General features: G+C 36.7%; 1 protein-coding gene across 3 annotated transcripts in view; it reads left to right on the top strand.

Annotated features, from left to right (window-relative positions):
* Positions 1-21,168, top strand: part of FAM135A (family with sequence similarity 135 member A) — a 154,524-nt gene that overhangs the window by 46,111 nt on the left and 87,245 nt on the right. The window lies entirely within an intron of this gene.

Below are 21,168 nucleotides of genomic sequence, written 5' to 3'. Positions count from 1 at the left end.
GGATGACAATAGTTCAGAATTATGACTCTGGGAAGAAGCCTCAGTATCTATTCATTGCAGTGATCTAAGGTCAGGTGTTTCATTCAGCAACTTCTGGACCTTTGAGAACAATTTATATCCTGATACCTCAGAGTGGGTGCTATGTTTTAAAGAACACAGATGTAATTTATGGCAACATGGAAATATCCTTCATTTTCATAGCATGTCACATCTTACAGATGTTTTTCCAAGACTTTTTGAGTGTTTTGCCTTTAGTAATTTGTGAGCTAAGTACTTGATTGATACATTTTCTTTCAGTGACTGTTTACTGCAACAACTTGAGCTTTCAGATCCAGTGAGTGTTCATTTATTATTGTATTTGATAGTGACAGGGTGGTGCTACAGATTCAGTCAAGATTCTTTCCGTATGTAGTTTCAGGGCACTACATCATTATTCAGCCTTTATTAGGTTACGTCTAATCTGGGCATTAACTATTTAAATATTGTGATATTTGTATTTAGCCTCATCTCATACCAGAAACTTCTTCCAATTGACATTTTATTTTCCAAATGAATATGTTTGTTCAGCATTGTCAGTTTTTATTTACTCACCAGAAAAGTGGGCATTTTATAGCTGCTCAATCCCTTCTTTGTCTTTTGAGAGAAAAAAATATTCTAGAAAAAATAGAAACGAATTTATTTTATGAACAACCCTATTTGAACGAAGTTCCATGATCACTATTCTCATCAACTAAATACTGGTTGGAAAGGATTATCTTTTATAAAAATTAGCAGAAGTTATAGGTCAATCTCTAGGTGATTTGTAAGACAGAAACATTAGATACAATTAATGTTATTTACAAAGTATTGTTATTTTGACGTTATGACAAACTTTTCAGAAATGCTTAGATAGAGTACCTTCTCTTAGCCTTTTCCTGGGGACTTAATTTTGTTTTTTCTGTTATGTCTAGATTTAATCATTGCTGCTGCCAGTTCAGTTTCTAGGTTCTGATACTATCAGCTGTGATTATGAAATGTAGTGATCTGATAGTTTACTAGTCTGTTTAAAGGAAATATCTTTTAAAAACAAATAGTCTGTGTCGGAAACCAGTCTGTAAAAGGGAAGCCTGACTTTGAAATGATAGGCTTCCATATTATATCATGTGTGAAAATCTCACATATGTGAAAATATTATCTTGGTATTTTTTAATAGCATTATACTGGAAATTTTTAGAAGATTATATACATTTTAATTAAATTATAGCAGCCAAAATAGCAAGCACAAGAACTAAATTTTGGACAGAAGAAATACATAAAATCTCTTTCACTCTTTTTTCTCATTCCTTTTCAAAATAGTAAACTATTGCCTATTGTGTTTGAAATGTACTACCAAATATGACTTCTCAAGATCTTTCATATATCAGATATTGTATCAACATGTTTTATTTTTAATTCTCTAATTTATGATAACTTATTTTCTTGTTTGTGGTATGCAAAGATATGTGCAAAGCCTTTCAAATAAAATGACTGAACAAATTAGTAGACATGCTATTTTCCCCTGCCCAACACTGTTCCCGGCATGATTACCTTTTATGTATAGGTCGTTGTCCATAGCTTTTGAATCTTGTTCCATCCTCTGGGCACTTGTAATAAGGTAGATCTGGTAAAGTATCAAGTATTTTCTGCCAGTGTACCCGAGAGTAGCCTCGAGCCTGTTAAATGTTAAGTTAATATGAATATTATAGACTATAGTGGTTGATGGGATGTGGTGACTTATCAGGGTCTCACAAGTGTTAGTTTAAACCAAAATAATGTTCTTCTGTCTAGATGCATTTCCTCCTCAGCAATCTGAAAAAAAAACAGAGCAAAGAAGGCAGCCAACTTATTACAATCTTTGAGATATTGTTGCTGCCTTCTATATCCTTCCCCCCTCAAAATTTCATTTTATAGTAGTACTAAAGAGTTCTTACAGTGTGTATCTTTTTACTGTTAGTAAATTTTAGGGAAAGTTGTCCTTTTCTACCTCAAGAAATTATTCTCATGTATTTAACAAACTTTTAATAAATACATATATCATTGATTTCTACTCTTATCTTTGAACATAAATACCTTTATATAGGATAGTTTTGCTTTGTCTTCTATGTTAATTTTTTACCTCTGTTTCTTAAAAATTCATTTTTTCTTTTAAGGGCTTGGATTTTCTCTATATTTTTTATTACCTACTCTGTTTTTCTTTTAACTTTGATTTATACTTTCATCTTAATACCTTTTCCTTCCAGCACTGAATTTTACCATAATTCTCATACCTTCTGTATATTTTGAGAAAACTTTTAGGAAAAATAGTTTAAAATAATGATTTTTGTCTGTGAGTTACAGTAGAGCAGGTTGAATGGGATGCGAATTAGATGGTATTATACAGCTTACTGCAATACATTTAAATTATTTCCAGCACAAGATTATGCTGACAGTGAGAGGTTTGAGTGTCAGGAAATAGCTGTCATTGCAATAAATCAGTCATGAAAGACAATGAGTATTTATAGAACTATTGAAAATTGGTTAGTAAGAAAGCATTCATAGACTTGTGTAGTAGAGAAGTCATTGCTGGTTTTAGGAATCTGGCTCCAGTTTGAAATGTTATGTAGTTTCCGTAAAAAGTTTAAATAATGACATCCTAGTAATGATAGTATTATTAAGATTAAATGTATTTTGTTTAGTTTGCTTTTTAATATTCATCTGTCTTTCTTTCTGGAATTTTTTTAATAAAAATAATACAGGCATATGGTTAAAAGATCAGTTAGTCCAGAAAGACTTGTACTAAAATCTATAGCTTGTTTTCTAGATGTAACAACTTTTACCCGTGTCTCTAGTCCTGTGGTTACCTCCGTATGGATATTGTCAATGGACTTCCTGTTATGATGAAAAGACAATTTATCTTATTTACACCATTTACACCATTTCCTTTTTCCCTCTCCCCAGCCCTTTTAAGAGAGATACTATTATTCTCTTACCTGTTTCTGATCAGTCTCTGTAGCTTCAAACAGTATATTTAAAGCTCCAGTTTCTACTTTGCTGATTATGGCAAATTACTCACTTTGAAATAAGGATACATTGTCACCTTTGTTTTCTTTTCAAATTTTCTCTCTTTTTACCTTCCAGTCTCTGTTGGAATTGTCAAGTTTGCTGACATTCATACCCTGTTTTGTAACCAGTTAAATCTTTTGTCCTTTATCTGTTATTTGATCCTAAAGGTTGAAAACAACTATTTGCATTTTGGTGGTAACGCAGGAAAGGGTTTCTGGAATTGAAATGACTATCCAACATAAAGAAGGAAGATCATAAGTGTCTAGTAAGACAATTAAGGCAGTCTAACTTCAGTATTGATGTGAGTCACTGTTAGATAGCTCACCAAGAATATTTTTCTGAAAACGAATAAAATCATTTATGAGATAGGAAACAAACTAGTATGACTAAGAGCAAGGAGGAAGAACTGAAGAGAACATATAGATACAAGATCTATCTATCTGTCTATCAATCAATCTATCTGTCTGTCTATATGTCTGTTGCTACATAGATACATAGATAGACAGACAGATTTTTTTTCCCAGTAGAGTCTCACTGTTTCTCAGGCTGGAGTGCAGTGGTGCGATCTCAGCTCACTGCAACCTCCGCCTCTTGGGCTCAAGCAATTCTCCTGCCCAGCCTCTCGAGTAGCTGGGATCACAGGCGCACGCCACCATGGCTGGCTAATTTTTGTGTTTTTAGTAAAGACAGGGTTTCACCAAGTTGGCCAGGCTGATTTCAAACTCCTGACTTCAAATGATCTGCTGCCTCAGCCTCAAAGTGTTGGGATTACAGACGTGAGCCCTTGCACCCAGCCTAGAGAGATACATCTTAATGTGGTTTAGAAACTGTTAATTCAGAGATACAGGTCTGAAATAGTTAACAAAATAGTGACTTGGAATTAGGAGTCTTCTGTTTTCCTGTTGTGCTAACTGGGAAAACTCACTTAATCTCCTTGAGCTTTAGTTTCTCGTCTGTGAAATATATTACCTGCTTCACCGTGTTGTTGTGCATTAAATAAGTAAAGTACTTAGACTGTAAAGGACTGTATACATGTTAAATACTGAGTTCTAGAAATGTAAGAAATAATGGGAAACAGTCATGTTTTGACTCACGCTATGCACCATTTTATGTAAAGAACTAAAACTTACAATAAAGTTCATTTGATGTTTTTTCTGCATTATGTATAATTTCTGTCAATAGCAAGTTAATTATGTGCATATGATAATATTTCATGTTAATAAGTATAATCTTAAAATTTAATATTTTTCTGAAAACCAATAAAACTATGAGATAGGAAACATGAACTAGTTTGACCAAGAGCAAGAAGGAAGAACTGAAGGGAAGATAACTCACAGAAGATCCTTCAGTTTATATAATGTTATTGTATAATTATGTTTATATGTAATATATAATCTATAATCACGGAAATCTAGGGACCTGGGACTGCCTTTCCATTCTTACAAAGCTAGTTTAATCTGTGAGTGTGTTTTAATTGGGCATAACTAGTTTTAGATCTGGTTCTGCCACTCACTAGCTATTTGGTTGTAAGCAAATTATTCCATTTCTCTGAGTCTTTCTTTCCTAATCAGTGTAATAGCTATAATCCTTCTCACAGGGTACATGTAAAAATTAAATTAGAAAATTGGGTAAAGAGACCTAGTGCCATGCTCAGTAAATACCTTTTCCCTGTGTCTTGCCCCACTTTCTGTCCTAAATTGCTCCAGTAGTGAAAATGCTGAAATAAGATGGACTCTAGGATCTCAGAAACAGCTTGAAATAAGGAAAAACAGCCTAAGAAAAAGCCATTTATATGTATTTTCTTCTTAGTTTTCAAGAATTAGATGTATGTGTAGGCAGGTTAGTTGAATGGTATGGTTTAACTTTTTTTATAACTTCTTTCCATCTTTTCCTCCCAATGAGATAGCTGTTCCTTATTAGTGTAGGAGTTCTGTGGTGTATTTAAGAGAACAAATATGTTTGAAATAGTTTATCAGTGTGACATTGATGGCCAAGCACAGGCTGTGACACAAACATCTGTGGCATTTGATTTCTGGACAGATTATCAGAGCCTTGGTGTCTGTAAAATGTGTATATTAATCCCTACAGCATAAGGTTGCCAAAATGATTAATAATGATTTCCATAAAGCACAGTGCTGTGTATTTAGTAGCTAGTGGTAGTAGTAGTGGTAATAGTAGTAGTAAGATTGAGGTGGAAAAAACAAAAAGGGAAATTTTACAAAAATTCAAATGATAATATGTAGGGAAAGTCTGAATACAAAAAAGAGTTCTCCATTTTGATATAAGCTTTACAACTAGATAAGCATTTAGACTTACAAGAAATCAGTCCAGGTTGGTTAAAAAGAGAAATTCCATCTAAGCACAGCTGCATTAAAAAAAAAAAAAAAAAATTCAGTTATTTGTATTTGACCAGGTTTTTCCTAAGGCTGTACCTCTGTCTTGGGTAATATTCTTTGTTTGTATATATGTATTTTATTTTTGTTCCTATATGCTACCACCCAACTTTTAGGTAAGTGATAGCAGTTTCAAAAAGTTAGCATCAAGGAGAAAGGAAGGCTAGAAATAAGAACTAGTTATAAAAGTAAGGAACGACTGTCCCAGTTACTTTATTTTGGCGGTGGTTAATTAGCTATTTGGAATAAAGTTTCATGTATTTTGAAGTGCAGTTAGCAGAACCATATCTTTCTCCTCTGTTAGTTGTCTCCTTAAGCTTTGCTCAGCCATCAACTTTTCAGGGCTTTCCTTTGAGAGCCACTGACTGTTATCAGTAATTGAATAATCTCAACAGCCAGGAATGGACTACTCACCATAACATTAGGTCCTTCAATTAAACTGCATAGATTACAAAATGGAAATCATTTGGCAAGCCTCCACTTTGCTTTCCTCAGATTCAGCAGCTTCCATCATTGTCCTTCAGTTGTCTTTTTACCTGGTTTAAGAGGTAGTGTTACATTGTCATTTGCTTTGGCTTGCTGAAATAGGCAGTTAAGAGATTATCACCTTGTACTGTAATTATTTATTTGAATGTTTCTATGAGACTCATAAGAAAATGGGCAGAGTTCTTACTTACGTTCATATCTCTTAGTTCCCAATACTTGAGAGACTTAACAAATTATGGTTGAATGAATATTCACTTGTTCACAAAGTAAATGAAAGATGCTAGTGCTAACTGTTTAACCAAAGGAAATGGAAAGGTAGATAGTGATAGAAATAAAATGTAAATTATCATGATTAAATGTAAATATTTATAGGCCTCTCATTATCTCAAGTCTTTGAAACTATAGATCTGAATATTTGTGTTATCAGATAAGTCATTTTAACAAGGAAATAGGATATTAAGTTAGATGAAAATTCATTTTTTCAATAAATACTTTATGATTGATCATTATACATAAAATCTAAATTAAAGTGCGCAGTCATAAATTAAAGCAGTGAAAAAGATTAATGTGATTTCTACTTAATGGAGTTGTCACCATCTAGAAAATAATAGAAAACAAAGAAAGTTTCAGATTCAAGACAATAAACTTAGCATACACATTTAGATCTTGTTTCCTAGGCCCTTTGGTTTGATAACAACATTGAAGTGTAAAAAGAAATAACAGAACAATATTTCAGTAAGTTTTGTTTGTTGGTTTTTAGTTGTTTGTTGTTGTTTTGTTGTTGTTGTTGAGACAGACTCTCGCTTTGTCACCCAGGCTGGAGTGCAGTGGCATGATCTCGGCTCACTACAACCTCCATCACCCAGGTTCAAGCGATTCTCCAACCTCTCTCTCCTGAATAGCTGGGATTACAGGCATGCACCACTACGCCTGGCCAATTTTTTTTTTCTTTTTTCCTTTTTTTTATATTTTTAATAGAGATGGGGTTTCACCATGTTGGCCAGGCTGGTCACAAACTACTGACCTCAAGTGATCCACCCGCCTCTGCCTTCCAAAGTGCTGGGATTATAGGCATGAGCAACCGTGCCTGGCCTAAAATTTTTTTATCTTGAATAACTGAAATTCTGTACCATTGAACAGTGACTCTCCATTTCGCTGTTTCCTAGCCCCTGTCAGCATGCATCCTGCTTTCTGCTTCTATGAGTTTGACTGCTTTAGATACCTCATAAAAGTAGAGTCATGCAGTATTTGCTCTTCTGTGACTGGCTTATTTCACTTAGCATAATGTCCCTATGTTTTTCCATGTTGTAGCTGTGACAGGATTTTCTTTTCTAAGGCTGAATAATATTCTCTAGTATGTACATACCACATTTTCTTTATCCATTAATTTGTCTATAGACATTTAGATTGTTTCTACCTCATGACTATTGTGAATAATTCTTTAATGAACAAGAGTGTACAAACATCCCTTTGACCTTCTTTTACCAATTCTTCTGGATAAAAATGTATAAGTGAGATTGCTGGATTATGTAGTAGTTCCATTTTTATTATTTTTATTTTTTGAGACAGGATCTTGCTCTGTCACCCAGACTGGAGTGCAGGGGTGCGATCATGGCTAATTGCAGCCTCGACCTTTTGGGCTTAAGCAGTCCTCCCACCTCAGCCCCATGAGTCACTGGGACTATAGCTGGGAACCATCATGCCCAGCAAATTTTTAAAATTTATGTTTTATTGATATAGGGCCTAACTTTGTTGCCCAGGCTGGTCTTGAACTCCTGGGCTCAAGCGTTCCTCCTGCCTTGGCCTCCCAAAGTGCTGGGATAACAGGTATGAAGTGACCCACACACTGTGTGTGGCCAGTAGTTCTGTTTTTAACTTTGTGAGGGACCCTCATAGTGTCCTGCACAGTGGCTACACTGTTTCACATTTTCACCAACAGTACACAAGAGTTTCAGTTTCTCCACATATATAAGTGCTGACCATGTTCATAATATTATAAGAAGTAAGAAATAAATGAGACTAGGACCTTGCTTTCAAGAAATCTTCATTTCTTCCTCCTGAAAGCCTCTTCCTTTTTATCTTCATTTAACTAATTCTTTTTCCTGGTGTTTCAATACAAATGTTATGCTGTCAAGAAAGCCTTCCCTGGCTTCACAGCCTAAGTTCACCCCCATATTGTAAGATGTCATAGCACTCTGTCTTCTGTAGCACTTAGTGTAGATGTAATTTACAGGGAAAATGGTTGGGTTTTTTTGTTCAGTTCACTTAGCTGAGAACAGTCCAAGGCACAGAGCAGCTATATAATGAATGTGTAACTTCGTATTATGAAATGTACTGTACATTTTTTGAAGATTACATAATACATTATTTTATTAAATAATAAAATGACCAACCAGGTACCCAACCTTTCATTTAAGAAATAGAACATTACTAGTACTGTAAAATCCTCCGATATCCCCTCTTGATTTTTGTGTTAATTATTCTTTTGCTTTCTTTATAGTTTTATCAAGTATCAATGTATTCCAAGGAAATACCTAGTTCAATCTGAAAAAAATTGAGGGACAAGCACAAACCTAGTTGTGTAAGGAAGTGTAAATTTCGCTATTATTTACAAGAAGTCTCCCAGAAGAAAAGTTGAACAGTCTCTGGGTTCAACCTTTATACCTTCAAGGTTTTAAGACTTTGTTTGGAGATGTTAGTGGGCAAGGTCAAGAGTGAATTGTGTAAAGCAGAGTTTACTACATTCAGGGCTTCTGGCAAGATTGTAATGTGATAAAATATTGGATATCTAACATATGGATCAGACTGATTTGCATGTGAACTTAACATGGCCTTCCTCCAACTCTCAGGAGCAGGTCAAAGCAGAAAACTTAGTTAAGTGAAAAAAGTGTCATTATATGATCTAGGCAAGAAACTTCTTTAGTACACCTTGAAATAAGCCAAGCACTGAAAAGAATCTAGCTAAGCTTTTAATCTGTCCTTAGGATAAAGGTTGGTACCCTAGTAGCAGGAATGTTAACTAACATATCTGTCTTTTATGGCACATGAATCCAACCTATATTGGTCACAGTGTATCTAAGGAAGAGGATCTATTTGGGATCTTCCTTCACCATCTTCCTAAGCATTCCCTTTGCATCTCTTCTATGTTGAATCTCTTATTTCCTAACATCTATTTTTTCTCTTTCTTGGTTTACTTTCTCAATTTCATAGAGCCTAGAAATAATTAACTTGTTGAGAAAAGTGGCATGGGAAACAAATATGCCTTTTTTTGAAGCCTTCAGCATCTAAAAATCTTTTCATTCTACCCTTAACACTTGTTTGGAAGTTTAACTAAGTATGGAATTCTAAATTGGAAATACTTTTTCTTTGGAATTTTGAAAATATTACTCAATTATCTTTTGGTTTACTGCATTACTGTTGAGAGTTCCAAAGGCATTCTGATTACTAATCTTATTTATTTCTCCATAAAAAATAAGTGACTAATTCCTAATCTTCTGTTTGACTTTTTTCCCCTTTCAAGAATCTGGTAGAATATTCTCTTAGTAACTGGGGTTCTGATGGCACGTAATGATCTACCTTGGGTCTTTGAGTACTTCAGTTCTGGGAATTTCTTAATTTGTTAATGATTCTCTCTGATCTGTTTTCTTTGTTCTTTCTTTTTTGAACTTCTTTTGTTTACAAGGTGAATCATCTTTACTGGCTCTCTTAATTTTTAGTTTTTTCTTCTTCCTTTCCCCATTCTCTTCTTGTTCTAATATATTTCTTCACCTTTATTTTTAACCTTTTCTTGAGCTGTTTGCTTTTGTGCTTTCTGCCTTTTACCGTCTCTTATTCTGTCTCCCTCTCCCTCTCCCTTTCTCCTTTCTTTCTCTTTTTCTTCTCTCCTTCCCTCTTTCTCTTCGCTTCTCCATTCATTTTAAAATCTAAGTGCTCTTTTCTCTGAGTGTTCCTTTGCTATAGCAGTGTTTTCTTGTTTTATGAATATAGTATGTTCACTAAGAACAATGTTCTTCTGTTTTCTTTTTTAATTTTTTTGTATAAGTTACATTTTTTTCTCCTTTAGTCTCCAAATTACATGTTAAAAGTTTTCTTCTGATATTTCATAGGCCTCGGTTGTCTAAACATGACAGAAAGGAAGGCTGATGGGAAATTCTGAGAGCATACAGGGTACTTACCCAAACTTCATTTTGGGGCGATGGTGAGCCATTTGGCTAAGGAATCTTTGAAGTCAGTATTGATAGTTGTTTTTCATTGGATTTATCAGATTCCCCACATGTCAAGAACTGTGAAGAATCTAAGATGATACCATTCATACCATTGAGAGTTCTTCTCAGTGGTTTCTCATGTTTCTGAGGAGAGAGAAACATTTTGTGAGCAGACACTGAAAACCTTCTGTTTACTGACTGTCTTTTTTTAAAATTACACTTTAAGTTCTGGGGGTACATGTGCAGAACATGCAGGTTTGTTACACAGGTATACATGTGCCATGGTGGTCTGCTGCACCCATCAACTCATCTATATTAGGTATTTCTCCTAATGCTCTTTCTCTTCCTGCCCCCTACCACCCTGACAGGCCCCGGTGTGTCCATGGCCCCTTCCCTGTGTCCATGAGTTCTCATTGTTCAGCTCCCACCTGAATGAGAACATGTAGTGTTTGGTTTTCTGTTCTTGTGTTAGTTTGCTGATAATGATGGTTTCCAGCTTAATCCATGTCTCTACAAAGGACATGAACTCATCCTTTTTTGTGGCTGCATAGTATTCCATGGTGTGAATGTGCCACCTTTTCTTTATCCAGTCTATCATTGATGGGCATTTGGATTGGTTCTAAGTCTTTGCTATTGTAAACAGTGCTGCAGTAAACATACATGTGCATGTGCCTTTATAGTAGAGTGATTTATAATCCTTTGGGTATATACACAGTAATGGGATTGCCAGGTCAAATGTTATTTCTAGTTCTAGGTCTTTGAGAAATTGCCACACTGTCTTCCACAATGGTTGAACTAATTTACACTTTCACCAATGGTGTGAAAGTGTTCCTGTTTCTCCAATCCTCTTCAGCATCTGTTGTTTCCTGACTTTTTAAATGAACACCATTCTAACTGATGTGAGAAGTTATCTCTTGAGGTTTTGATTTGAATTTCTCTAATGACCAGTGATGATGAGCATTTTTCATATGTCTGTTGGCTGCATACATGGCTTCTTTTGAGATGTGTCTGTTCATATCCTTTGCCCACTTTTTCATGGGGTTCTTTCTTCTTTTCTTGTAAATTTGTTTAAGTTCCCTGTAGATACTGGATATTAGCCCTTTGTCAGATGGATAGATTGCAAAAATTTTGTCCCATTCTGTAGGTTGCCTGTTCACTCTCATGATAGTTTCTTTTGCTGTGCAGAAGCCCTTTCATTAGATCCCATTTGTCAATTTTGGCTTTTGTTGCCATTGCTTTTGGTGTTTTAGACATGAAGTCTTTATCCATGCCTGTGTCCTGAATGGTATTGCCTAGGTTTTCTTCTAGGGTTTTTATGGTTTTAGGTCTTACATTAAGTCTTTAATCCATCTTGAATTAATTTCTATATAAGGTGTAAGGGAGGGATCCAGTTTTAGCTTTCTGCATTTGGCTAGCCAGTTTTCCCAACACCATTTATTAAATAGGGAATCCTTTCCCCATTGCTTGTTTTATTCAGGGCTGTCAAAGATCAGATGGTTGTAAATGTGTGTTATTATTTCTGAGGCCTCCGTTCTATACCATTGGTCTATATATCTGTTTTGGTACCAGTACCATGCTGTTTTTGTTACTGTAGCCTTGTAGTATAGTTTGAAGTCAGGTAGTGTGTTGCATCCAATGTTGCTCTTTCTGCTTAGGATTGTTTTGGCTATGTGGGCTCTTTTTTTTTGTTTCATATGACATTTAAAGTAGTTTTTTCAAATTCTATGAAGATAGTCAATGGTAACTTGATGGGGAGAGCATTGAATTTATAAATTTCTTTGGCCATTTTCATGATACTAATTCTTCCTTTCCATGAGCATGAAAGGCTTTTCCATCTGTTTGTGTCCTCTCTTATTTCCTTGAGCAGTGGTTTGCAATTCTCCTTAAAGAGGTGCGTCACATCTCTTGTGTTGTATTCCTAGGTATTCTCTTTGTAGCAGTTGTGAATGGGAGTTCACTCATGATTTGGTTCTCTGTCTGTTATTGATGTATAGGAATGCTTGTGATTTTTGCACGTTGATTTTGTATCCTGAGACTTTGCTGAAGTTGCTTATCAGCTTATGGAGATTTGGGGCTGAGATGATGGGGTTTTCTAAATATACGGTCATGTCATCTGGAAACAGAGATAATTCGACTTCCTCTTTTCCTGATTGAATACCCTTTATTTCTTTCTCTTGCCTTATTGCCCTGGCCAGAACTTCCAATACTTTGTTGAATAGGAGTGGTGAGAGAAGGCGCCGTTGTCTTGTGCCAGTTTTCAAAGGGAATGCTTCCAGTTTTTGCCCATTCAGTATGATATTGGCAGTGGGTTTGTCATAGATAGCTTTTATTATTTTGAGATACGTTGCATCAATACCTAGTTTATTGAGAGTTTTTAGCATGAAGTGCTGTCGAATTTTGTCAAATGCCTTCTCTGCATCTATTGAGATGATGGTGTGGTTTTTGTCATTGGTTCTGTTTGTGTGATGGATTATCTTTCTTGATTTGTATTCGTTGCACCAACCTTGCATCCCAGAGATGAAGCCAACTTAATCATAGTGGACAGGCTTTTCAATGAGCTGCTGGATTCGGTTTGCTAGTATTTTATTGAGGATTATTGCATTGATGTTCATCAGGGATATTGGCCTAAAATACTCTTTTTTTGTTGTTTCTTTGCCAGGTTTTGGTATCAGGATGATGCTGGCCTATAAAACAAGTTAGGGAGGAGTACCTCTTTTTCTGTTGTTTGGAATAATTTCAGAAGTAATTGTACCAGCCCCTTTTTGTACCTCTGGCAGAATTCAGCTGTGAAACTGTCTGGTCCTGGACTTGTTTTGGTTTGTAGACTATTAATTGCTGCCTCAATTTCAGATCTTGTTTATTGGTCTGTTTGGGGATTTGACTTCTTCCTAGTTTAGTCTTGGGAAGTATGTATGTGTCCAGGAATTCTGGATTTTCTCGTTTATTTGCATAGAGGTTTTTATAGTATTCTTTGATGGTAGTTTGTATTTCTGTGGGTTTGGTGGTGACTCTTTTATCATTTGTTACTACGTCTATTTGATTCCTCTCACTTTTCTTCTTTATTAATATGGCTAGCGGTCTGTCTATTTTGTAGATCTTTTCAAAAAACCAGTTCCTGGATTCACTGATTTTTTTTTTAAGGGTTTTTTGGGTCTCTATCTCCTTCAGTTCTTCTCTCATCTTAGTTATTTCTTGTTTTCTGCTAGCTTTTGAATTCATTTGCCCTTGCTTCTCTATAGGTTTTTTAATTGTGATATTAGAGTGTTGATTTTAGATCTTTTTTGCTTTCTCTTGTGTGCATTTAGTGCTATACGTTTCCCTTTACACACTGCTTTAAAATGTGTCCCAGAGATTCTGTTACGTTGTATCTTTGTTCTCATTGGTTTCAAAGAGCATCTTTATTTTTGCCTTCATTTTGTTATTTACCCAGTAGCCTTTCAGGAGCAGCTTGTTTGGTTTCCATGTAGCTGTATGGTTTTGAGTGGGTTTCTTAATCCTGAATTCTAATTTGATTGCAGTGTGGTCTGAGAGACTGTTTGTTATGATTTCCGTTCTTTTGCATTGCTGAGGAGTGTTTTACTTCCAATTATGTGGTTGGTTTTAGAATAAGTATGATGTGGTGCTGAGAAGAATGTATATTCTGTTGATTTGGGGTAGAGAGTTCTGTAGGTATCCATTAGGTCCACTTGGTCCAGGTCTGAATTCAAGTGCTGGTTATCCTTGCTAACTTTCTGTCTCATTAATCTGTCTAATATTGACAGTGGGGTATGTCTCCCACTATTATTGTGTGGGAGTCTAAGTCTCTTTGTAGATCATTAAGAACTTGCTTTATGAATCTGGGTGCTCCTGTATTGGTGCATATGTATTTAGGATAGTTAGCTCCTCTTGTTGGATTGATTGTTGATTTACCATTATGTAATGCCCTTCTTTGTCTCTTTTGATCTTTGTTGGTTTAACGTCTATTTTATTAGAGACTAGGATTGCAACCACTCCTTTTTTTTGCTTTCCATTTGCTTAGTAAATCTTCCTCCATCCCTTTATTTTGAACCTATGTGTGTCTTTCCATGTGATATGGGTTTACCAAATACAGCACACCAATGAGTCTTGATTGTTTATCCAGTTTGCCAGTACAGACTTTTTTAAGGATATGTGCACAATGAACAGCTTTGGAAGTTATAGACATTGTCTCTGTCTAGAGCATATAGTGTATTTATTTACCCTCTAGTATAATGGACAGTGCAAAAGTTAGATAGGTTTTCTTATAGCCCCTTATAAAAGATAGGTTTCCTATGCTTCAGGTTCCTCGATTGTCACCAAAAAGCCACCTCATGCATAGTATCCACCTGGCATGCCTCCATGTCACTCCCATATAGGACTTAAGGGTGTGAATACAAGGGAAACTAATATGAACAAGAAGTTCATGCTGCTTGCTATGCTGTCTATAATCAAACCCTTTGTCTTTGACCCAAGAGTCTTGTCTTCTGCCAACATCTATGAAACTGTGGCAGGCTAGCTTGTTAGGTTGCAAGTTTGGTAAAATCTCAGATTTCACAGTTCTTGAAATGCCATAGAAGACTCTTGACTGTCTCCTTCCTAGAGAGTAAGAATCTATCTGATAGCCTTCTAGGAGCCCAGTAGAGAATAATTCTGGAATCTTAGTATTCAGTATGCCTATGCTCATATACTTATGCTCTGTCAGTTTTGCCAGGTGATTTTTAGTTCAGAGGACTTTTCTTCTCTTCAGAGAATAAACCTCCAGACTTCTGCTAGGGTGAAGGAAGGGATAGCCACCTAGTGGCATGTAATAGGGGAAAGAACACAGTAATCAGTCTTGTTCTTTGCTGATGGGTTGCCTTCTCAAGAAAGCATTGCCTGGCTTTTCTATTTAAAATTGCTGTCTTTCTCATCCCTCTTTTCTTTATTTTTCTCCATAAGACTTACTACTTATAACTTTAAAATGTATTTTATCATTTACTTACTGTTTTTGTTCTCTATCACACCACTCCATTAGGATGTAATCTCTATGAGGTCGTAGATTTTTATCTCTTTCATTTTACTCTGTATCCCCAACACCTAGAGAGAATGCGTGACACGTAAGTATTCAGTAAATATGTGTTGATTGGATGAGTGAATTAATGACTAGGAAGTTGTACATCTGTTGCCTGTTGCTTCTGGTTTTAAAATAAAATTAAGATGAAGTTTATTATCTGTAAGTCATTGGCATGTCTTTTTTAAAGCTTAAAATAGTGATGTAAGTTGAGGATATAGGCAACATTCATTGAAGTCATTCCACAGCAATTTATAATTATCAATTTTATATACAATCTCTTATCTGGCATGAGAATCCCTTTAGAGCATTCCTAAAGGCAGTGTTGTTTTTTCTGTCTGATCATTTTTAGTATTGTTGGTAGAACCAATGGGGTTTACTGAAGAATTGGTTGTGAGGCATGGAAGAGAAGAATGAATAAAAATCACGGATCTAGTAAGCGGCAGAACCAGAACTTAAACATAACCAATCTGGCTTCAAAGTCTGTGTTCCTAACCACTGCACTATGCTGCTTCTTGATGAGAAAAAAGCAGCCCAAAAAAAAAGACAAAAAGGGGGTGGCCTTTTTAGTAAGTAGGAGTAGAACCTAGAAGAGTGTAATGTCCAGAAAGCTACATTTGGGAAGTGCATCAAGAATGAGAGAATGGGCAACATAATGAGACCTTGTCTCTACCAAAAGAGAGAGAGAGAGAGAGAAAGAGAGAGAGAGAGAGAGAGAGAGAGAGAGAGGGAGAGAGGGAGAGAGAGAGAAATTAGCCTGGCTGAGGTGAGAGGATCTCTTGGGCCCTGGAGGTTGAGACTGCAGTGAGCCAAGATAAGTGCCACTGCACTCCAGCCTGGACACAAAGTAAAACTCCCTCTCAAAAAAAAAAAAAAAAAAGGAGAAAAAACAAAAGACCAAGAATGAGAGAATGCTTATTATATGATGGATCATAGTATCTGTGTTAGATACTGATTATAAGTCAAGTAAGATGAGATTTGAGAGTTGACCTTTGGATTTAGCAAAGCAGAAATCATTAGTGATCTTGATAAGAACAGTTATATGGGTTAAAGTTGATTGGAGTATGGATTTAATTATTGCTTTGTAAAAATTTATCCCACAACTTAGTTTAAAACAATGAACATTATCTCACAGTTTCTGTGTGTCAGGAATTTAGCTGCATGCCTCTGACTCAGGATCTCTCATTAGGTTACAGTCAATTGCTTCTGCTGTATTCACACAAGTTCTACCATTACTTCTTTTTGTTTTGTTTTGTTTTTTTGGAGACAGAGTCTCCACTGTTGCCCAAGCCAGAGTGCAGTGACACAATCTCAGCTCACTGCAACCTCCACTTCCCAGGTTCAAGTAAGTCTCCCGAGTAACTGGAATTGCAGGTGTCCACCACCATGCCCAGCTAATTTTTGTATTTTTAGTAGAGACAGGATTTCACCACGTTGGCCAGGCTGGTCTCAAACTCCTGACCTCAAGTGATCTGCCTCAGCCTCCCAAAGTGTTGGGATTACAAAGGACCAGGGTTGATCTGTTTGAATACAGCAGAAGTGATAGTAGGGGCAGGGTGGGGTGGCAGCCCCTGCTATCACTTCTGCTGTATTCACACAGATCAACCCTGGTCCTTCATAGGAGATTGCGCAAGAGTGTGACTACCAGGAAGAGAATCTTCGGAGGCCATTTTGGAAGCTGGCTGTCACACAATGAGCTGAAGAGAGAATGAGAAATGAATTAAACACACTAAATAGCAAAGGCTTTTCATTTTGCCAGAAAGGAGAGCAGAGAAATAGGGAGTTTGTCTAGGTGCATCTTCAGGTAGATGCAGTAGTAGAGCTTATAGAACTTTTAATTATTTTTATTTTCTCATGAAATAAGAACCAAATTTATCAGTGAGACTGAAGGCTAGATGAGGTGAGAAAATAATCTATGAAGTACTCATCTAGGGGAGTACTTCATATGGGGAGAAAAAGGATTTGGAAAATACAGTATGATTGCTATGTAGCACTAAAGACCCACTTGAAATTAATTGTCATGAATCTAAAGTCAAGATAGCTGTGTATTTTTCACCAGGCACATTCAGCTTGTAGGTACAAGTATGGATTGGGCAGAGAGCTGGAGTTGGGATTTGTCCAGGTCAATATGACAAAGCAAGGGTAGCATATATCCTTAATAGGTTATATGCAAGAGTGTATTATAATGATGGATCGTAGGATTTAAGATGGGCAGGGGAAAAAAGAGAAAGTAAAGGTATAATGAAAAGGAGTAGGGTTCATTATAGTCCTAAATGTGGTCAAAGGATCATTGAACTTGTAGTCTTAGAGGGTATGAACTAGAAAGACAGGTGGAACTACGGGAGGCAAGGTTGACTGAAACTCACATTACAACAAGCATTACACACGTTCTCATTTATAAGTGGGAACTAAATGATGAGAACACATGAACACATCCTGAGGAATGACACACACTGGGGTCTGTTGGAGGGGTTGGAGGAAGGAGAGGATCAGGAAGAATACCTAATGGATACTGGGCCTGGTACCTGGGGGATGGGATGATCTGTGCAGCAGACCACCATGGCACACATTTACCAGTGTAACAAACCTGCACATCCTGTACATGTAATTTTTTAAAAAAGAAATTCAAATTACAGATGGATTGCATTCATTTGTAATAAAAATGTCTAGGGAATGATAACAGGAGTGAGGACATGAGGAGGGTTAGAGGGCAAGAGAGAAGAAAAGGAACCCAGGAGATAAAAGATTAGAAGGTTTACCTACATAGCTGTTGAGTTCACCAAGTGTTATGGCTAGACCAGTTTTGGAAAAAGTGACCTTGAATTAGGAAATAAAGCCTTCAAGATATGACGGCTTCCCAGGGTTTGTAGAGTACAAAAATGAGGAAGATAGTGAGTGGTACTGTACTGCCTGATCACAGGAGATTAAAAGCCAGTGATATAAGTGGTTTTAGGCAGAAGGGACAAAGAATGTCTGAAAGCATCAGTAAGCAACAAAGAAGCTCCAGACCTGGTGGTAGAAGTTATATGGAAGTATTGAGAGAGGAACAGTATCTTTAGGAAAGAGCAATAGAGAAACCTTTGTTTCTTTAAGCAGTGGATTCTAACCTCACATTACCTGGGTGCTTTAAACAAAATTTACTTTTGTTGAAGAAAATTTCTTTTACTTCTCAGGTCTTTAATATACTGAGAAGTTGAGTTTCTGGCCTACTTGGTTTCCCTTTAAGTCTGTATTTCCCCGAAGCATCTCAAACTTACAGAAAAGTTGCAAGTACAGTAAAAATAACTTTTTTTTTCTGAACCATTTAAGAGTAATTTGCCAATATGATTGCTCCATCATCCCAAATATCTTGTGTTGCATTATTTTTTTCTAAAGAATGTTCTCCTACATAACCCTAATGCATCCATCAAAATCAAGAAATTAAAACTGACACATGACTGCCATCTTATCCTTAGCCCCATTCAAGTTTTGCTAGTTGTTCCAGTAAAGTCCTTTATAGCAAAATGATCCAGTTCCAAATCATATATTGTAATTAATTGTTATGTCTCTTTAGTCTCCTTCATCCTGGAACAGTTCCTCAGTCTTTTCTTGACTTTCAGAACCCTGACACTTTTGTGGAGACTATAAACCTATTATTTTGTAGAATGTTCTTCAGTTGGCATGGGTTTACAATTTCCTCATGATTAGATTCAGATTATGTATTCTTGACAGGAATATCTCAGAATGATGCTTGTTGTTCTTCTTGTTACATCCTATTAGGTGATACATGGTTTCTCTTTGTCCCATTCCTAAAAGTGTTAACTTGGATCCCTTGATTAAGGTACTCTCTTCCCAGCTTCTTCACTGTAACGTTACTCTTTTTCACTTTGCAATTAGTATCTCTTGTTTCTTAAACTTACGATTTTTCTCATTCACTTATTTATTTATATCAGTATGGACTTACAGATTTCTGTTTATTCAACAGATGTTAATCCATTGCTGTCATAATTTATTTTGATGCTCACTTTGTCCCAGATATGACCAAGAACATTCTCTTCAAAGTAGCTTCTGTGCCCTCTGGTTGTGTCCCCACATTATCTAATCACTTCCTTACTTTCTGATATAAAAAGATGGTCCAGATTTGTTTGTGCCGCAGCTTTGGAACCAATTAATATATTTCATTCTGCTTGGGCTCCCAGTATCTCGCTCGAAGTCACCCCTGCACTTAGATTGCCTCCTCATCCTGCTGAGGTTCTGACACTTTTCTCTCGGCTGCCCTCCGCACTCCGTACAGGCTCTGACATCAGCCCACCACTCCATGTGGATTCCATATTTTGCAAATTCATGGTTCCTTTTAGTGGAGAATAGTACTAAAGACTAACGTTTGGGGTTGTGCTACTCCCAGGCCATTTGAGTGGACAAAGAGTGAATGAGTACATTGTATACACCTATTTTTTACACATACATATGCAAATGTACATGTCTTTATCTAAATACATAGTGAAAATCATAAGTGCATATCACTACTTCCAGTTTCAATCCAGTACCATGGGATTCATTCTATATTTGTATCTCCTTTCCATATGTGTACATCCTTTCCCTGATAGGTAAGAAAACTGGCTCCCTTTATCCTTAATATATTTCCTTATTTGATCAGTCCCTTATATGTGCCAATCTCCTGTCACTGCTTCTTCTCCCACACAGATGGTCTCCTTGAACTAGTTGGGCTTCACGTTATGCAAAGTCACTACCTTATGTAGGCCCCCTCCTTTCCCCACTTGACCTCAGTAAGGCCTTATGCCAGGACCTCCTTCTCCTCACTTCACTTGGATTCCAGTAGTGTCTCAGGCTGCTGATGCCTACCCCTTCTTCACTCCTACCCGCATATGGAAATCTTTTTATCCCTTTTGGATCCTACACACCCTGTACCAGGCTGCTCCTCTGTAAAGACACCCTCCCCATCTAACCTGGATTCAACCCCAGCGTGAGGTGCCTTCCTTTTTAGTTGCCCTATTCATCCTGCTTGGACTCCCAATATCTCACTTGAAGTCATCCCTGCACTTAGATTGCCTCTTCATCCTGCTCAGGTTCTGATACTTTACTGTCGGCTGCCCTCCTCACTCCACAGGCTCTGACATCAGGCACCAACCCTTGTGGATTCCATGTGGGCATCTTCCTTACTACAACTGGGTTCTGGGCTCCCTGCCCTGCAGAGGCTCCCTGCCTTTTACTGACTTCCACCAGCTTGTGTGGATATCTTCATTACTCCAGTTGGAATCTTATATTCTATTTTGAGCTCAAAACCCACCTTAGTCTCTAGTAGTTTCTTTTTCTTTTCTTGTTTTTTGTTTTTGTTTTTGTTTTTTTGGTCTCTAGTTTCAATTGTTACTTCTGGAGCACAGGGCAATAAGATCATAACAGCAGGTAGGCTGTTGGGGTGACATCAACAACTCAGAGATAAAACCAAATTTCAAAGGGTAAGGACACAGTCCTCCACAAGACTTCCCTCATGTCAGCCACAAGTTAAGTGGTCTGCAAGCTACCCACAGTTGTTAAGAGCTGGCTACAAATTTGGAGGTTCCCATTATTCTGTCATGTTCGATAATTCAGTAAAACAACTCACCAAACTGAGCATAGTGCTGTACTTATTATTACAGCTTTATTATAGCAAAAGGATTTAAATTAGAACCTGTATAGGGTTGATCTGGGAGGGTCCCAGATGTGAAGCTTCCATCGTTTTTTTCCTGTTAAGTCAGGATGCATTAACTTCCCTGTCGAACATCCAGTCTGTGATAATATATGCAGAGTATTGCCAACCAGAGAAGCTCACCCAAACTTCAGTGTCCAGAATTTTTATTGATGTTTCTTTTTGTAGGCATGATTGATTGAATCATCGCCCATGTTCCTTAGTCTTTACCTATTTTCCCCTCTCTGGATATTGAGGTTATATCACAAGGCTTAAAGTGCAAGTCTCTAATCACATGGCTGGTCTTAGTGA

This window comes from Saimiri boliviensis, chromosome 4 (assembly GCF_048565385.1).
Source record: "Saimiri boliviensis isolate mSaiBol1 chromosome 4, mSaiBol1.pri, whole genome shotgun sequence".
NCBI lineage: Eukaryota > Metazoa > Chordata > Mammalia > Primates > Cebidae > Saimiri > Saimiri boliviensis.
This window is presented reverse-complemented; position numbering and strand designations above follow the sequence as displayed.